The sequence below is a fragment of the Bactrocera oleae genome, chromosome 5 (assembly GCF_042242935.1).
Source record: "Bactrocera oleae isolate idBacOlea1 chromosome 5, idBacOlea1, whole genome shotgun sequence".
Lineage (NCBI taxonomy): Eukaryota > Metazoa > Arthropoda > Insecta > Diptera > Tephritidae > Bactrocera > Bactrocera oleae.
Window position 1 is genome coordinate 58,369,396 of NC_091539.1, and position 21,015 is coordinate 58,390,410.

Here is a 21,015-nt window from a genome sequence, read left to right on the forward strand (position 1 = left end):
GCTCGCATCCCTAGCGCACAAATGTTGTCCCGTAAACACATATAATACCAACAACCTTCAAAGTCATACATTCCCGTCAAACATTAAAATGCAAAATATTCTATAACACAAAGCAAGAATGCACATAAAAATCAGTAGGCCATATAAAAATAAAAAATACAAAGTGGGCATAAAACAAATATGTCGACAAGCAAATATCACTCATACGACCTGGCGTACACTAAAATAGTCAACACCAACACGTACATATGTACGTTAATATATGTGTGTGTGTTTCTAAAGAATTCGGAAACGAAGCACTAAGGCACCGACAGGCCACAACACTAATATGTCGTACGCTTTTTTTTTCTTTCTCTCTGTCTTTCTTTTCTACATGCCTTTACGTCCGTTTTGACCCGGAACTACGCCGCGTCGCTTCACCGCATACAGTCTGGCTGCCAGCCAAGGGTTTCAAGAAATTCGCTGTGACTGAAAAATTTCATAAATTTTATTTGTCGCCAATGTTGCGGCAATGCGGCCGTAGCCGCATGAAATAACATATTCACATATCCACACACACACACACCTCTATAAATATTTGCCAAAATAAAAGTAGACGAGTAAATTGACGCAAAACTAAATTTTACGACGCGTCATGGTTAAGAAATTTCGCGCTACCACAACAACACAATGCGACCGCCCGCCGGTGCAAGCGGCTTTGTATGCTTGTATGTAACGGTTATTACATTTAACGTAACAGCGCCGCTCCAGTTCCGACACGCCGGCACACTGCTTCATTTTTGCCGCCGTGTTTAACTCAAAGCGAAAGTGCCCTTGCCAATCTGCACAAGTGCTCGCACACACACAAGCGTATGCATAAGTATGTATGTGAGGTGTATATTTGCATCTGTATTGGTGCAACGCTGTTGGACGTGTCACCAAATCGTAACTCATTTCTCCAAGCACAACATGTCATCGTGGTGCCAATTACATTTTTCAATGCGAAAGGTGACGCTGGCAGCTAACTGCTGTGCCGGTGGCACCCCGAGCCATGAGGCGAAGCAAGGCAAGGCGAAACAATCGGGCAGTTAGCGTAAAAAAGTCAGTCAGTCACTCGCTCAGTCGTCATTTATGCCGCAAAGGACTTCGTCTTTCTTAGTCATTTGGCTGGTTGCTTGGTCGACAGGCAGTCTATCCGCCAGCCTTTCTCTGTATTCAACGTGGCACCGTGCTGTTTTCGGCTTTACTGACGGCGACATGCTGCCTTGACATAGTGGCAATAATTTTTTACCACCGCTCGCCTCTATCATTTTCCATTCCATCCAAAGTCGTTATTATTACCGTCGAAAAGTCTATACACATACTTGTATGTGTTGTATGTGTATGTGTTGGGTAGTTGTAAAAAGTTGAAGGTTCCTTGCCGCCGCAGAAAAATTGTTGTGGTATTTCGTACATGTGAGTAAATTTTGTTTATGCGACCGTTGATTGCCGTGAAATTTGTTTGCAAATATATTTTCATATTCATATTTTTCATTGACGAGGGTAATTTAGTCGTAAATATGTATGAATATAACGGGAATGAAATATTTCGTTGACAGAAGTAATAAATATTTATAAAAGAAATTTTTTTTAAATTAATTTATATGTGTAAGCTAGTACAATGTTGTGTAAGATTTCATTAAATCTTTGGTGGCTTTGGATCTAAAAGCTACTCGGTACAGAGTATTCAAATAGTTTCTTACGTCCTTATAGCGTCGTGGAGATTGAAGTGCATTGCTAAAATTTTTGTAACACGATCGGAAGAAAGAAATTTGGTTGTCAACCTCAATCATTCGGAAGTCAATCCGTTTCATTCCATTATTCAAAACTCATTCTTAGCATTCGGGTAATCAGTATTCGAAACGAATTGAGGTATGTGGGGAAATATGCAACAGTTTTTCAGAATTTTACATTTTTAAATAATGTATGTATCTTGAAAACACACCAACAATATCATCTACAAATTTTGACTTTTACTCATTATAAACTTACTACTTAATAGCTTTCTTTGATTCGCCATGCGATTTATTGTATATACTTACGGTTATATACTATAATGTTGTCGCGAATTCATCCCAATAACTTTGCTCTCAGAAAGTTTTGTGTTAACTTGACTAAAAATTGTTTGAGCACGCGTCACCGGTGGACACCAGCAAAGAGAAAATACGCTATATTTTGAGGGTTTTCTTCGATAAAGGCAAAAAACGCAACACAGGCGGTTGAAGGTGTGAAAAGTCTTTATGGTCCAATCATGGGCGATTTTAGTTTTATTACCGTTCCGGTAATTGTGATGTCAAATATGTCCCACCTTCTGGAAGGCCAATTGTCGAAAATATAGATAATAGAAATTGTCCAAATCGACCGATCCGAAGCTCGATATATGGATGCCCCACGAGTTAACTGAAAAGAAGACCTCTTGGGTTGTATTTCCACCTACAAATCATTACTGAATCGGAAAATATTAATCCATTTCTAAAGCAAGTGGTTACTTGTGACACAAGGTGGGCGTTCACGACAACGTCAAACAAATCGGTCGAATCGCGGTGAATCGACGCAAACGGTGGCCAAACCAGGATGGACCAGCAGGAAGGTTTTTTGTGTTTAGTGGGATAGGCAGCTTAGGGCGACCAAACCCTTACTTCGTACCTGTACTATCAACAATTGGACCATCTAAGGGTAATAACCACCCAGATACAGTCAGCACAACGCTAGGTTGTGAAAATCGACCGGCAAAATTGTTTGACAATAGGGACGCGGGTTCCTACGAAAGTGGCATTATGAATATATGTACCTTCAAAACGGCAACAGATTATCGAACATAACGATAGACAATTGATCTAAATTAGATCATTCTAACTATGGTAAATAAAACTTTGAGTTGAATACAAAAATAATTTATTTCCTTTCACTAAACCCTGCTTGAATAAAATCACTTTAATTTAAAAGCAAACTCCATGTACCCACTATTAAAAAGTGAAATTGTCATATTTTGTGAATAGAAAGTTAATTGGAGAAAGAGCCCACCGTTCAGACAATTTTTAGTTTTTTTTCAAACAAAACAAAACTTCGTGCATGTTGGCCCACTTACTGCCTGGAAACGAGTAAAAAAGCTTTTGATGGCCTACAAGATTTATATCCTCCGGCAATAAAAATTTCCTTTGCATCTGATGGCTGATGCCAAAGGAGACACTGACTAGGTAACCATATTTACAGTTTTTACTCCGCCTCACTTTGTGTGTGTGTTTTTTTTGAAAGCGAAGTGGGCGTCAGCTAATTTTGGAAAATTGACGCGGACAAGACAGATATTTGTACCAAATTCATCGTCTTAAACATAAAAGGCTGTTGTTTATTTTTTGTGACCAAAGTTATTCTATTTTTATATACAAAAATCGAGAAACAGCGCATTTTTTAGTTTAAATAATATTTGTCTAACATTTTGCAAGGAAATGAAATAAATATTTGTAATAATTGAAAGATCTCGTATATCCGCCTCATAGAACAATAATATAAAAAACGAAACAATAAACCCCACCACCCCACCACCATCTTAACATTTTAACTACTAGCTTAAGACCTCCCACTATGGTACTAACCGCCTAACCAATCAATAGATCTAAGAACTACGGCGACAAAAAATCGAAGAGTGTCAGTCACAAATGTGGCATGACATTTGCGCTGATGATTTAAAACTAACCGTTAGTGGCGTGACATTTATATTAATAATAGTTTTAACGGTTTACGCTGCCTTTTGCGACACTTGCGGTTTGCCAGCGGAATTCTAAATTTATGCTTGTGGCAAAGGAATGGGAAATATGTGCATATTTTGTGCACATTTCGCAATGTCATGGAAGGCGGTGGATATGCCACATATGCTTACCACACGTAACACCTTGCACACATGTATGATAAATATATAATATATATATGTTTGTATGTGTGTAAAAATGGCAAATGGTAAAACATGACAGCTGCGTTGCTAACTGGCAAAGCAAAGAAAAATTATCAACTTGCAACCAAAGCACTCAATGTTTGCTCGTGTATGCAGTGCAAACGCGGCAAAAGTCCTAACGATGGCGTGAAACTTTTGCGGTTGAGGCATTGTACTGCGAATTCTTCGCAGGACTTCAATGCCGCCTCTTCCGCTCTTTAGCGCACAGTGACAGTTGCAACAGCCCCTGTGTCGGCCCACAAAAACGCCTCCTAATAAATATTTATTTGATTATTTGCTGATGTGTCCCTGCGTGTGTTGGACTGTGTGCATGTATGCGTGTAAGTGTGTCAACCGCTTGAGGGCTTCAATGAACAATACAAGGCTGATAGTTGAGGTTTTGGCCACTTAAAATGATTTATAGCCAACAAGTTGCCTAACGAGCAATGAAGAGTCACAATCATAATGGCAAATACTAAAACAAACACTCACACAGATACACATTCAATCTCTGACCCTCATTTTTATTCACACCCATGCCACTAAAGTTCACCTAACACACACACACACACACCTGCATTCATTTATCATTTTTAACGATTTCCAATTATTTTTTTATTGACAAACATTTCATGCGGTCTCGTGCGTAAATAAACTTACTTTTCCACATGTGTATGTGTGCGCGCGCATTTGCTACGTGTGGCAATGTAGCTACACTCATTTAGTTTGACCAATTTATTTTAAATACTCTCGTAACTGTTTTAATCAAACTAAAACTTAGCCGGCAATTGGATTTTATTGACCGCACTTAGGCAGTTCGCTTTCATTTGAGTGTTTTATTGCATTAGAGGTGTTAATTTATTTGATGGTTTTTATTTACTTAATACTCACCGTCGATAAATAAATTCAGTTCGAAAAGTAAATGCTACCTTTTTAGATATTTTGATGAAATATTTTTGCTTTTGGGAAAGAGCACACTGTTGCAACAAATCAATGGCTTGAATTATGGCAAATTTGCTCCATTATATCCAAGGCCCAAATATGTACTTGTTTGCTGAACTTAGCTCAGGAAAACCATTTCATCTTTTCCAGACTCAAATATATTTTTTTTAGGATAATATAATTTTTGAGGATATTTATGGAAAAAATAGTATGGGAAAAACATCTGTTTTCGCGGCCTCTAGTCTAGATATGTTGGTTAACCTCACAAATGCATTACTCTAAATGGAGATTAAAAAAAAAAGTTTAATAATCCTTCAAAACCCGTTCTTTTACTGTTGAACCGCAATTAAGCCTTTATAAGGCTTATTGAGCACCCAGTTTGTAACCAAGTAAGTCCTGTTCAGCAACTCTGTGGATTTTATAAAATATCTAATTTTTTCTTAGTCTCCCCTAGTTACCTAAGAGTAGACGCTTTTTGGAACTTTTGTGGTATGTCCTGTGTTTACTAGTGTGTCAAGACCTGAGGTGTTGCTCCATTGCTTTAAATAACCCTTAAAGGAGCTGAATAGTCAAGAGCAGTTCAAAAGAATTGCATTCTCGGCTGTTCCCAGGCCAAAGATTTTCCAGCTCATGTGTATTTTAAACTAATCACTCCTTTATGGTTGGTGTTACCAATCCATAATCTCTTTTAAGTTCATTTTACAGATATGACGTTTGTCTATTATGAAAGGTTTTTTTATGGATTTAAGTCGTAGCTGGTTTATAAACATAGATTTAGATGCTAGCTGAAAATTCTCCAAATTATACTGAAAAACAAGTTAAACAAATTTGAACTGATTCAGCAGCTCTCTCTTTAGAAGTTCTATGTCTTAAAATTATCATTTAAAAATCGCTGCAAAGTTTTTAATTAAAAAATTTGAGAATAAAAATTAATTTTTTTTTCTTCTCGATGTTGGGATACGCCGAAAACAGTCACTCATCTCGGAGGCTTGATAAAGTGCTAGAACTTAGAGAGATAAAAGAGCAAAGCGTGTTTTCAATTCACCACGGGACAATTATCCTAATTAACTTATGAGTAAAAGGTCCTAAACTAATTGATTTTCTTTGCATAAGTGGAGGAGTGAAAAGATGTAGAGATAGTTCAGTAGCAATAATAAAAGTGGGCAGACAAAGTGGATCCACCGTCTAACTCTAGTATCGATGGTACAAGTCGAATTAGTTCCTGGAACTCTTCGCTATCTCTCTGCCTTACGATTGCCAAGTGCTAATTTCAATTATAGCTAAGTATAAACAATTAGTCTTTTTTATACCCTGAATAGGGTATATTAAGTTTGCTACGACGTTTGTAACACCCAAAAGGAAACGTCAGAGACCTTAAAATATGTCTACAAATGTATACAAACAAAAAATGTCCGTCTCCCCGTCCGTTTGTATTTATATATACGAGCTAGCCCATCAGTTTTTGGGATATCGATATGAAATTTTACATCAGAAGTTTTCTCACCAAGAAGCTGCTCATTTGTCGGAACGTCCGATATCGGACCACTATAGCATATAGCTGCCATACAAGCTGACCGATCGGAATAAAGTAATTGTATGGAAACTTTTTCTTTCGACGAGATATCTTCATCAAATTTGGCGTGAGTTATCGTCCAAAGCAACGGTGCAATAACCGAAAAAATTTTTCAGATCGAGTCACTATAGTATATAGCTGCCATACAAACTGGCCGATCAAAGTTACTGTAAGGATTCTTTTGTATTTGAGAAGGGTATTACAGCTTCGGTACAGCCGAAGTTAAAGTGTTTTGATTGTTTATTTATATGCTTAGCTACTTATAAATTAATCGCAAACGTGGTATGAAGTTTCTCAACGCAACTAAATTAAGTGCAAAACCAATAAAACAAAACACACACAATAAAACTTATAAATAGCATTAGTTTAATTATATACTCGAGAGTCTTAAACTGAAAGCCATGTATTATATATATGTCATACATAAATATATACATACATATGTGGTATACCTATATGGTAGTATAAGCACCACTGTAAGTCAAGTAATAATAAAAACTCTACGAAAACGCCAGTGGGTAGTAAAATTAATTTATCTAGTACCAACGACAATCATTACTGTTGCTAACTTCGCCGCAGCTCAACTGTTAATAACAATCAACTAATACACTGACTTCTGATAACGGCATACGCTACATGCCATGGTGGCTTTCTTCAACAATTCCTGTCACTCCGACGACTATTGAGACTCTGCTACTTTTGTTTATGACAAAGCCACTACACTTGTTTGTTGCAGATATTTCCAGCTATTACTTATTATTGTTTCTATTATTGCTTTTAGCGTTTTGTGCGCTTTTCTAGCACAACCACAAACACTCACCCACACATACATTAAAGCTAGAACTATTCGCTCATTTCAAAGCAGATTCCATATAAATGCAAACACATAGCCACCAAAACAAGCACATATAAATATTGTTTACTGCGGCGTTTACAGCGAAATGAACTCCTGCGGGGTTCCCAAGAATAAAATGGGAATAATAAAGACAGTTTGGCAGTAGTTTTGCTCATTCATTGCTTCGGTGCGCTTTTCTCAATGACGCGATTATTTTAAGCAACGCAATTACACAAATGTATTTCATTTTATTGCGCCACAATATAGCATACATAATACATATAAATGTTTATTTATTTGTTTGTGGCAACTCAAGCCGACTAAGTGTGCTCCATAAGCACCGGCTTCCAGGGACTCGAATAGGAAGAGCAAAAGCTATTATTCTGCCGTTATTTTGGTTTATTTCAGCGTTTATGCACATATTTACTTTATACATTTAATTGCCTGATGCATTTGTATGTTTTGTAATCGTTGTAACTGACAAGAATGATTTCAAAAGTTACTGTGCGCTGGCTGGCATTTAGCGATAATAATCATACGCCGTGGTGTGCTAGCAAATGGCGTATAACTATTTTAGTGCGCTGTTGGCACAGCAGATGATGCAATTTTCAACATTTATAGTTAGGTGTGCATGTTTTTTTATACAAATTTATATGTTAAGTTCTTTATAATTTTCCTTAAAGTTTATTCGCTTATGTTAATACCTATATTCTTCATTCTGGGTGAATTGACAAAGAATACATGTATTGCATTTTTTACAATTAAGTACGTATAATTACAGAAAAAATAAGAATAACAGGCTACGATAGGTTAGGTCGTAGAACTGATCCTCGCACCAATTGTAATGTAGCATCCTACATGGACAGCTGTGAGCGCTGGTCCTTTAAGATTAACTAAACTTACTGATATGACCTTGACCTTGATAGATCCACGAACCGCTTTGAGCCTACTTCAAATTTGTTAAGGCGGCTAATATCAGTAACTTCGCCAGGTTTGCCGAAAGTGTGTCTACATAATATAACCTCAATCTTGTTAACGCTGAACAGTTAGAATAAAAGTATAGATGATAACAGGTGGATCCTTTAGTCAAAACGTTTACCATTACGGTGCAATGAATCTTGCTAAGAGCAAGGAATTTAGAGGACCCCTCATATACCCTGAAGCAGTGCCAAGACTTAGTATTTTGACCTGATCGTTCGCATTGAACCATTTCCAAATTGAACTGAAAATTGCTGGATGGTTACAGTAGTTTCATTGAGGCATATTCGATCAGACTAGGATACAGTATATAAATTGATTGAGACAGCTGCATAAGCCAGAGACTTTTCATTCAAAAGGTGGAGTTTTCATCGCCTTTAACCCTTGGCTTAGAGTTCACAATACTCTATTCGATGACAGATTCCAGGCACTTAACCCTAAATGCTATGAAAGTCCGTCTTTTTAAGCAATTTGAGTTTTTTTTTGGCTATAAACGACGCATTCCGTCTTTTCGCATTAACAGTTAGTCATCAAACCAAGCTGGACCAAGAATTCTGATCAGATTAGAAAATACTTTAACTTCAAAATTGTGAAAAAGAGAGCAATGCACAAAGAGATTACATGGCGATACTACAGATTGTCCTTCCTTATAAACTAGACAAAACTTTTTCGAGTTGATTTTATATAATAAAACCAAGACATAGATATTATATTTTGGTGACGACTTTTGGGTTTTTCCAATTATTTTGTCTGCTAAAAGAGCCAATCGCAATTTAGTCTGAAGCATATGAAATCACAAGGGAAATGTTGAAAAAATGCTAGACAGCCGCATTGATTCTTATTATTTTTTGATAATTATTATAATATTCTCCACCTTAAGTCCTATAGCTACTATCCGTTGATATAAAATAAAGCATACATATTTTTATATATCATTCAAACGGACAAACACATACATATATACATACATACAAATAATAAACAATAGTTGCTTTGAAAGCAAAGCAATTTTGTTTTTTGCATATTTTCCTTATTAATTGCTTTGTAAGTGCACAGCTTTATTTTCTTTATTTGCTAAATATTTGTTTTATCAAGCAAAAATTGCAATCTTCATCAATTTGTCATTTCACTCACAAATAAGTGCCACTAACGGTAAATATATGATACATTAGCAAAATGTAGCCGAAGGACCAAGCAACGCTCTGTACTTATCTTCCTTTTGCTTGCCATTTTCGTACTTTCATTGCAAATACGGCTTCTAATCGGACAATAGTTTTATGACCAAATCGCTTTGTCTTTGATATCCTGGCGGCAACTGCAACACACGCATACATACATACATTTATGTAGATAGCAGTGTATATTAAGCTTCATAGGATGTGAAATCTTGCCGCTAGTGCTACATTGCTCGTGCTGATAATGGGAAATAGGAAGAAAAACAACAGCAATGCACATGAAATCCGAAAGAGAGCAAACAAAAAAGAAAATAAAAACAATAACAACAATAAAGATACAAGAAGGAAGTGTACCAAACAACAATAACTGCTTTCTTTAACTCTTTCAAAGCAAACAGCAATCTCATATATATGTGGATGTGTGTGTGTTTGTAAGCGTGTATCTGTGTTTTTTTGTGTATATATGTAGCAGTATGTGTGTGTAGTCATACTCTTTGCCAAACATGTTTTGTAAACAATGCCGCAAGCACACTAATATGAACCGTTATAGCAAAACAACAACTACAAAACAACTCGAACATCTCCAACAGCAACAACAAGAAAATTTTGTGAAGCATAATTCTAGTTGGAGTAACTGTAACAGCCACTACAATATTTTCACATAATTAGAACGCACTCTTAGGCACTACCGGTCGCTGGCCCCAAAAAGCACACTACTCCCCATACATACCAGAAATATATGACAGTATCAGTTCAAAAGCCAGCAGGAGCCGCAGCAACTGCTCGTCAGCACTAACACCATCACGCCTGATATGCTCGACTGACGGCGTCTACGTATTGTTGTTGTTGTGACTGTTACAAAGTCAAAGAACTAACTAAACAGGCGACACGAGACGAATGAAGTGATATCGTGTAGCAGAGTGTAACAAGATCACTTGCAGCGACGACAAGTAGCAGTGATGGCAATACGAAACAGCCAGCCAGTGAACCAGTCAGCAAGCTAACCCAAGCCACCGGCTTAAGCATTCGACAAATACGAGAGTATTATTACACGCCCGCCTCAGCTGCCGCCTGCGTCGGCGTAGCATATAACGGAAGACGGAAGGCATTCATTTTTCAAAAACAATCACAACAATAACAACAAATGTACAACATGCCATACACACGCATAACGGTACGTATACACATGTATATATATAATATTATGGAAGAAGTCTATGTATCAGAGACTCAAGCCCCGTCGACTGTATGCTTTGTTCTTGATGCCGTTTGCTGTTGCACCATTTTGATAAGATGTAATTGCCGCAAGGTAACAAGGCCCTCCGTTTATGGCAGCAGCGTCAACGCAGTTTCTTTTTTATACTGCACTGCAAAGTGGAGTACTGTCGCCTGGTAACAAACTTGCCACACCTAGTTGAGAGGGATCGTTCTCTTTTTTAAGCTCTTTGGCATTCATTAATAATTTTGCTTAGGGATGTTAGCAATGACAGTGGAGCTTGGAGTTAAAGTGAGATAGAGAGGAAGCTCAGTAGAAAACCAGAAAAAATGTTAACTTCAGTTGCACCGAAGTATTTAATACCCTTCACAAATACAAACGATTTCTTACAAGAACTTGCTTTTGATCGGTCAGTTTGTATGGCAGCTATATGCTATAGTGATCCGATAACAGCGGCTCTGATAAATGTGCAACTTCTTGAAGAAAAATGGACGTGTGCAAAATTTCAGATTGATATCTCAAAACGTGAGGAACTAATTCGCGTATATACAGACCGACAGAGGGACAGACAGGCGGGCATGGCTAAATCAACGCAACTCACTGTGGTTCTTTATATATTATATATACTTTCTAGGGTCTCCGACATCATTGGTGTTACAAACTTCGTGTGAGGATATAAAAAGATTAACATCCTTTAATACCGCAGGGTAATGGATTCTCTAACGTTCTGTAAATGCAAAACCATCTCAAAAAGGGTAATGTTGTCAATTTTACTTGTCATTCAAAGAACTACTTTGTCACAAAAAAACTATCACTACTACAGACATTTTCTAAATTGATATGAGCATGACCTTCATTCGATTAATTTAAATAACTCAAGTTTGAAGATTTAGCCTCAGTCTAGCGAAAGCTGCATAGTTGTGGTAAAAAATCAGCTCTTTTCCACCACGCCTTCGGCAATGGTTGTCCATTAGAAATTTAACCTTAACTGCATGCATGACTATTTGATAGAGTCCGGTTAGAACTCATACAGTGTTGCCAACCATATTGTCATGTAGCTGATACAAGAGTTAAGAAGTTTCCGGACGAGTTAGCTAACACCAGAGCTAATATTCCAAAGAACGCTATCAACTATGCCATATTTCCCAAAACATTGAAATGTTGTTGTAAAGAAACACAAACACGGCACAGCGTGTAAGATCGAATGTCAATTTAGCATCGCCTCTTCAAACAATCCAAATTTGACCGAGAAAGTTAAAATCAGTCATAATACCACACCGAAGCTATAATAAATATACATGGTGCATTTTATAACATAGCATCAAAAGTCATAATAAGGTATTTATCTTGGTTTTAATCCGTCAGTTTGAATGGCAGCTATATGCTAGAGAGAGACGAACATGGCTAAATCGACTCAGCTCGACTATATGTTCAATAATATTTACTTAAATACTTTAAAGGGTCTCCGACGGTTTTTTCTGGGTGTTAGAAACTTCATGGTAAACGTAATACACCCTGTTCAGGATATAAAAAGTACAATAAACAACAAATTTCGCCATACCTATTCCATAGATAACGAAAATTCTTCTTCATCCTCAGTTTGCTTTTGATCTACTAATTTCATGAATGATAAGTGTGAAATGCATTTACTCAACTTAAGTGTTGCTCAGTGCCATTAATAATATTAATATAACAATTTCACACAATTCTTAAAAAACGGCATCAATTTCTTTATTGACATAGCTCTATGTACTCGTATACCATAAAAACCAGTAGGAGATAATTTAATAGCCAAAAAACCAACTGAATCGCCGATCCAATGACCGATTTCCACTATTTACGGCACATTGACACAGAATTTTTTTTTTCCTCATAAACAAAAAACGTGTTTGCTTACATTTAGTTCTTATAAAAGAAATGAAGTTTTGAGGGTGAAAAAATGCTGAAACTTGTGCAATTTGTGCCGGTGTGCACCTGGTAATCCACAGCGACTATTTCGGTAATAAATTTGCATATAATATATTTGTAGCTGATATTCGCAAATATAAACTTTTGAATAAAAACTTATTGGTGTTCTTACACGAATCGAAGCCGTGGGTTCGAGTATTCAAATTATAACGGTAAATATAAAAAATATATATTTACTATATTATGTATGAACAATTTACCATATGAAGGGAATAAAATATATGAAAAAATTATTGGTTTTACAAAAGTTTTTTTCGCAGTTATTGATTCCACTTATGGTATTCACATTAGGGTGGGTCAAATCTTTGAAATTTTAAAATCATCATAAGATGATTGCAAATCCATCAAATAAATAAATTAGTGACACAGACGAATATTAGGTATTCTCACAATTTGTATGAATTAAAAGCATGTGGAATATTTCATAATAAAATTATATTAAAAAAAATTATATTTTAAAATATATTAATTATATAAAAAAAAATTGTTATTACAGTAGTTGTAAGCCGATAAAGACCATTTTTGAAACATTTTTTCTTCAGCCATTTATCCAATTAATTTAATTATTATTAAAAAATTTTGTTTACCATTTTCAACACCAAATGTACCCCTCACCTTTAGTCCCATCTTAATATGTATGTATATGTTTGTCTGTGTGCATTTTTGTTCGACAACGTGCCAAATTTGCACTTGCAAACAAATACGCACATCCCTTCTCAGTTCAACTGCACCAAGGAAACAATGAATGCATATTCCCAGACTCCGCCGCACGATTCCCACGTGTGTTTATGATATCATATCGCCGATTGCCACATTGCAGGGTGTCATTTTTTGCAGCAAGTGTCGATATCACACAATGATAATACATACATGTATGTAAATATACAGACATATGAATACTATACTCGTATGGGCATTTTGCTACACACAAAAATATATATGTAGGTGTACAGTAGCAATAGTATTTAAGAGAACTGAACGGAATTGGGAAAATATATAAAAGACTAGTGACTACATTTCAACTACCCCATAACTAGTTACAACAAAACCGCAAAATACTCTTCTTTATCGCAGCTTCTGTTTTAGCCACTACTTCGTCTTATCATTATTTCTTATCTTCTCTTTCAGTTAAATTTTAGGTTTTCAGAAACTCATTAATTAACTGTTTTTAAGAGTTGGACAAGTCTGGAGCTCCAAAAATGGGTCTAACTTTGACAATAATATATTATGGGAGTAAGGAAAAACTTATCAATATCTAATTTGTTTCTTTCAGGTTTTGTTAAATATGTATTTCAGTGTAAAAAAATATTATATTGACAATTTGAAGGAAAATGGCAGTTACTGGGTCACTCTTCGGAATGATATTTTTCATGAGAGCCTCGATGGGCGTCGTAATTCAGGAAAATCGTGCAAAGTTTTATCCCGATATATTAATTGTTGCTAGATTCGTATACTGTAAAGAAAGAAAATCGGTTGGAATTTAAATTTGTGTTATATGGGAAGTAGGAGTGGTTGTAGTCCGATTGCGATAATCTACTAACTCGTCCTCACTTTTTTGCCAACGAACACGTGTAGCAAGTTTCATTAAGATGTCTAATTTTTTACTCAAGCTATCGCTTGCACAGACGGACAGACAAACAGTCACTCGGAATTTAACTCGTCTCGTCATTCTGATCATTAATATATACATAACCCCATATCTATCTCGATTAGTTTTAGGTGTTACAAACAACCGTTAGGTGTCCAAAAACTGTTATACCTTGTAGCAACATGTTGAAAAAGTATAAAAACGCGATTTTAATCTAAAAAAGACTAGTAGAGTCCGTAGTTTTTTAACTTGACAAATATATTTCGGAACTAAATTCGCAGTAAATTGCTACAGTTAAAAGTTCACATGGATTCGACACAATATTCTTTGAGTAGCAGCGTAGCCCGATCTGTTCTAACCCCTTAATAGAAATGTGTAATCCTGCGAGATTACATATTTTGTCAATCACGCCGTCGGAGATCATCTCCACGGGATGCAATATAGAGTTGGATCTTTAGAAAGAACACGAAGAGCAAAATGGAACAAACATTTCTCAGTGCTTTAAGTGGATTCCAACTTGGAAAGCGACTATCTCGACTAGTGTTCACTAGCATAAAACGCGTTGAATAACTACTAAACGAGCCAATAATTTCAGACTACTGGGATATTTTTTATGAGTTTTCAGCTGAATTTATGCAGTGAGAATTGCATTTATTGCCTTACAATTTATGTACCGAAAGTGATGGTCCACGTATTCAAATAACAAATATATACATACATATTCATTTAAATATTGGGTAACAACGAGTCGCAATCACAACAATTGTCCAATGGCAACATATTGAACTGAAAATTTACGAAAAGCGATTTAATTAAAATGTTTGCAAATTACATATCCACAGGGTGCGCGGACGGTGATAGTCACCGGGGAGAGAGTGCTAAATATATGGAGCGTAGAAATCAGTGCCTCTGTTCGCAATGGTGCGCAAACCAAAAGGGCTTTCATACATGGGCACACACACACACACCCACGTGGACTTCTAGGTACATTGGCGCACATAAAACAGAAGCAGGTCGCGTGAATATAATATTATATGAATAGTTGACAGATGATGTGGATGATGATAGGTGGACATGTGAGTGACAAAAGTGTATACTTTATTTTTATTGCACAATTAAATTTGCAAATTTAAATGCTTTTATTAATTTGGGGGAAAATAATATTTTTCATATTTAGAAAAGACAGGTTGTAAATAATCTAGCAAACTTCAAAATAAAGTATACTCAATATAATATAAATATAAAAAATACAGTGGTTACCTAGAGGATCAATTAAGGTCAATAATAATAAAATATATGCTGAAGAATCTCGAAGTCTGCTTTATGCAAAACAACTAACGCTACACGAATTTGAGTAATTGGTGCAAGTGTTATCCATTGGAATGATTCCGCAGAGAGTCGAAAAAACAAAATAAGTCAGTTCAAATTCCTATATAAAAATCTTAATATATAAACTTTTCCAAGCGCTTATAATTAAAACTTTTTGAAGGTTTTGTTAAGAGACTATGAAAATTAGGGGGACAGTCTAGTAATGACTTAACTTGATCACTCGATAACGCCACTATTGTAAGAGAAATTTACTATCGTGTAGTCATTCTCATAGCCGATTACAATCCATATTTCAACTTACTTGTAGTATTTTCATTTCATAATCTTTTGATTGATATGCTCCAATATAATATATTGATAGCAAATTTTTTAATTCAAAAATTTGGGATTAAAAATGAACAATTTATTTTTTAATCGCGATCGTTGGGTTTAAAAATAATATTTTCATTCTTTAATCCCAATATTGTTTTTTTTTTATTTTATAATCCGGTATGCAAAATTTTTTTTAATACGGTATGTGGAATTAAAAATTTTATTTTTATTTTTTAATCCGGTATTTGGGATTACAAAGTAAAAAAATTGTAATTAAATTATTTTTTAATGCATTATTTGCAACCCTGATTGACAATTGACAGTGACAAGAGCGACAAAAAAATCACTTCTATTTTATTTTGACTTAAATAAAACTATAGGTACTTCAAGAAACAAGCAATAGAGAAAGTACAAAGGTATCATAGAAAAGAAATTATAAGATTTCTATAGTCACAAGTCAAAAAAATTTATTCTACAAAACCTACTTTACAAATTCAACAATATATTAGTGCAGATTGCTAATTTCTTTCGAAAAGCAGCTACACTTTTAAACGTCTTACAGGCGACTACTCTCAATCATACTTCACTTACAACATTTATTAAGTGTGCAATCATTTGTAATTTGACTTTTAAGTTTCGATTTCATTCAACTTACTCTCATTTTCAACTCATTACGTGAAATCGCCTCACGCTCTTTACAAAACAAAAAATACTTAACATATATTCTTAAAGTGCCACAAGAGATTCAATGCTGTAAATGCCTCGCAACGTTGAGACACACTTTGAAGACATTACCGCTTTGAGGAGGAGCCATCCGCTCGTGTCTATTGCGCGTTAAATCTGTTCTAGCAACAATTAGCGTTTGCAACATTTACGAATACATTTAAAAAGCAATTATTACATTATAGCAACATTAAAAAGTACATTTAAATTCGAATTAAAACTTTCGCCATTTTCGCTGTTGACATCGTTAGCACTGACGCATGTTGTTTCATGCAACAAGAAGGCAATAAACATGCAACAAAAAGTGCACTTATTATATTGCTGGTTTTGTGTGAATGTATAGATGTGTATGATATGTATGGTTGTGTTGTAATAATTTGTGTTGTTGCTTTTGTTGTAGGTGAAAATGCGAGTCGCGAAACCAAGCGATACTTTTCCGGCAAGCACGTCGCTCTTTTCGCAATTAATTGCAGACTGCATTTTACATTTCACATTTTAGCGCGGCAACATTGTGCCTGCATGTGTATGGGAGTATGTGTGTGTGTGTGTACGTGCATGCTACTTTCGACTACTGTGGCAACGACGACTAACGGCAAAATCACATTTGATGCCACGTTAAGCATGCAATTTGCAAATTCACTTCACCACCGAGAGCTATCAAGGCAGTTGCAACAACAACCAACCAAACAGGCAACAACAATAATGACAAACAAGAAAAACAGTAATTACACAAGCTATTTGCTGGCATAGTCAACGCACTGAAAGTAGCAGCAAAAATTTTGAGCATTTCATTGCAACAATGCAGCAGTTGTAATCAGTGGCGCTGTAGCACGCATTGCCTACGTTGCGCAGTTGCACGCTTCACATTAGAATGACAAAATCCCACGTGTACACACGCACATTACATACATGTGAGTATGTATGCGTGAAGTAGTGAGGCAGAGCATTTCCGAGGCAAAGATAAATATGGTGAACGTCAAAAATCAAACAACAACGTAATGTCCAACAACAAAAAAAAACGTTAACTTCGGTTGCACCGAAGCCGGAATACCTTTTACAGGTGCATTTCTTATAGCATAAAAGGATCTAAAAAATATTTATCTTGAATTTAAACGGTGACTTTGTGTGGTAGCTATATGCTATAGTGATCTGATCCCTCTCTTTGACTCGCAGATAGCACCGTTACCTTGGAAAATAGTCCATGTCAAATTTCGTGAAGATATCTTCTCAAATACAAAAGTTTTCCATGCAAGAACATGATTCTGTTCGTTCAGTTTGTATGGCAGCTATATGCTATAGTGGACCCATATCGGGGATTCCGATATATAAGCAGATGCTTGAGGAGAAAACGAAGTGTGCAAAATTTCAGATTCATATCTCAAAAACTAAGGAATGTATTCGCGTATAAGCAGGCGGAAATACAGTCGGACAGACGGACATGGCCGAATCGACTCAGCTCGTCACGCTGATCATTTATAAAGTTTATAGGGTTTCCGACGTTTCCTTCCACATGATACAAACTTAATGTACCCTGTTTAGGGTATATGAATATCGAAGACGTAAAATTCAAATGTACAACATATACACACACACACATTAGTGCAAGTACACAAGAAGGTAAAAGGCAGCATATACATACGATCAAATATTTGCACTCCGCAACTCACCAGAGCTTTAAACGACCAAGCCGCCTGGGCTGTGGCATAGTCCAGCATCGGTGCAACAGGATGGCCGGATGCTTAAAGCCCTTGGAGGCTCATTAAACTTACATTAAGCGTACAAATATGTAGGCACTCAGCTGGTGGCTTGTTTTGTCTGAATGCGGCAATAACTGGTTGCACGCAACGTGACAACCCTTTCGCGTATTCGCCTTTGCTGTAAACACCTGAGCAAACAAACCACAAAACCAATGGACACCACTAACATTAACACCTACCCAACTGGGATGAAAACCGCAGTGTACGCATACCGTACGCCATAGTCTTGCCACTCACGAGCTGCAGAGTGGCTGACTGACTGTTTGACTGGCTTTATGCTTATTGCCGGTCATATTAACAACATTATGAACGTCAATGACGGCCTGCGGTTTATTGTGACAACACTTTGCAGTGCGACAGCGACAGCGACAACGAATCATTGTAGCATGCAACGTTGCCACATCTGTAATTTTTCAGTGCAAATTGTAAATTTGCATAAATTGTGAATACTCATGAGCGCCAGTGCTGTATTATAGAAAATGAAGTAAAATGCAGTTGCTTAAGAGAAAAAATAATCGAAAATAACGGTATTTATAGGAATTGGAGGTTATATAGATGGGTATATATTAGGATGATTAAAAAAAAAATTTCGAAAAAAAATTAAATACTATATATAGACAATTTTTAGGACACTATTTAGACAATAAGAATTTGAGGTTATGTAGATGAGTATATTAATTTATAGACAATTTTTTCAAACTAAATAAGTTAATAAGAAAATCAGATATATTGTACATATAAAACATGCTTGCAACTATCGCTTGGTAAATCTTGGATGCGAATCACCACAAACGAAATTGTGTTCTCTCAAAAAATAAATATAAGCCACCACGTTAAGACGTTTTTCTAAAAACATTATTGCTTCGGTAAAAATCGGTTAAAAAATTAATTTTTTTTTTAATTTAATTAGAAATAACAAGAGTAATAGATTGGTTTACTAAAGTGGAGCTCAGAAATTAAATCATTGTTCTTATTCATATATAAGAAAGTTTTTTCCGAACCATGGTCGAGTAATAGTTAGAAAAACAATCAATTAATACTAAAAACTGATTAAATATTAGGATACAGACTAAATTAAGGCTTCAATTCAAACTCTTCGATCGAATGGTTTTTTCAAAAACTCATAAATAAATCATATAAAAAGGATCTAGGGATTAATAGATATCATATTTTTAACACATGTGGCTGAATCATCGATAATACTACTTTTTTCCAAGTCCAAGCAGGCTGCCCAGAAACTAAGTAGCTTAGGCATCGAAAATAATAAGGACGCTACATTATCAGAAAACTTTGGAACCAGTTTTGGAGTATAAAAAATGTTTGTTACTAAATGGGTCTGCAATGCTGGTTCTAAAATGGCCAGGTTTTTCTTGCGCTAAAAGAAAATGTGTTTAAGACGAACTATTGAAATAGATGAAATGCGCACATTCTGGATTTAGCTCATGTACTACTGGCTGACTCCTACAAACATACATATTTATATAACTTTCGCGTGAAACAAACTGTTCGGACAAATCCAAGATAATGTCGATAACTATCTCTTTGGTTCCAATCTTGAAAAAATTGAAGAAAGTGCCGACGGATCAAAAAGGTGCGAAACACATCTCTTTGGATATAACTTTTAGTCACTTCAATTCCTTATTAAAATAATTGAGCCAGCTTACTCAAGTAACACAGAATTTTATCTTGTTATAAAATATGAAATGCTTTAAGAATGTTCATTAATTGCAACATCTAGTTTAAGAAACATAGATACCAAGTTTAATAAACCACACTCGCATTACCGACGATGTACATGGGCATCAAAAAAAGTTCATTTATTTTGGAATACAGATCGCAAATCAAAACACAGTAGTTAACATATACTATTGTCATCAACAAGTAAGGTGAAATTGTCATTTAAAACTAGGGGGTAACAGGAAGGCAGATACCAATTTTTTCTAGGTTGGTTAAAGGCGAAATGCGCTCTGGACGATCATCAACCTCTACCGACGAGGACCATGTCCAAAAAAGATTTGGTTTTTGGAAGATTTGGTGCTTCAAAATCGTCGATTGACAGTTAGACCTCGCTGATAGTGCTGGAATACCATTAGGCTCAGCCCAAACCATTTTGAAGAATGTTTTTTTTTTCTCAAATCTCGATTGGTGCCAAAATCACTCAAATGCACTATTTTATACTACATTGGTTCTTCACAACGTTTTTGCGCAAAACACGACTCATATTTTTTCACAACCACCATATTTGCCTGATTTGGTTCCGTGCGACTTTTCGCTATCAGCAAACTCAAAAGGCCAATGGGAGGTAGCGTTTTGACACGATTGAGGAGATAAAAATCGAACAGAAGAATAAAAAAATAATATTCAAACTGTTTCGAGGACTAGAAAAAGCGTTGGCAAAAGTACGTTTTATCGGACGTAGATTACTTTGATGGGGATGAAATTGATTTGGGAGATTAAATTCAGAATTTACATTTTACAAACATATTCTAACCTTACTTTTTGATCACAATACTATTTTGTAACAATGAATGAAATAAATTAATTAAAAAATTAATGAATACATGGCAAGCCTAAACTGCTCTGTGAAAATCAAGTAGAAAGGATTATACGTCACTTTTTATATACTTTGTATCGTAGCATAAATAAAACCTTGCAACTATTCCAGCAGTTTGA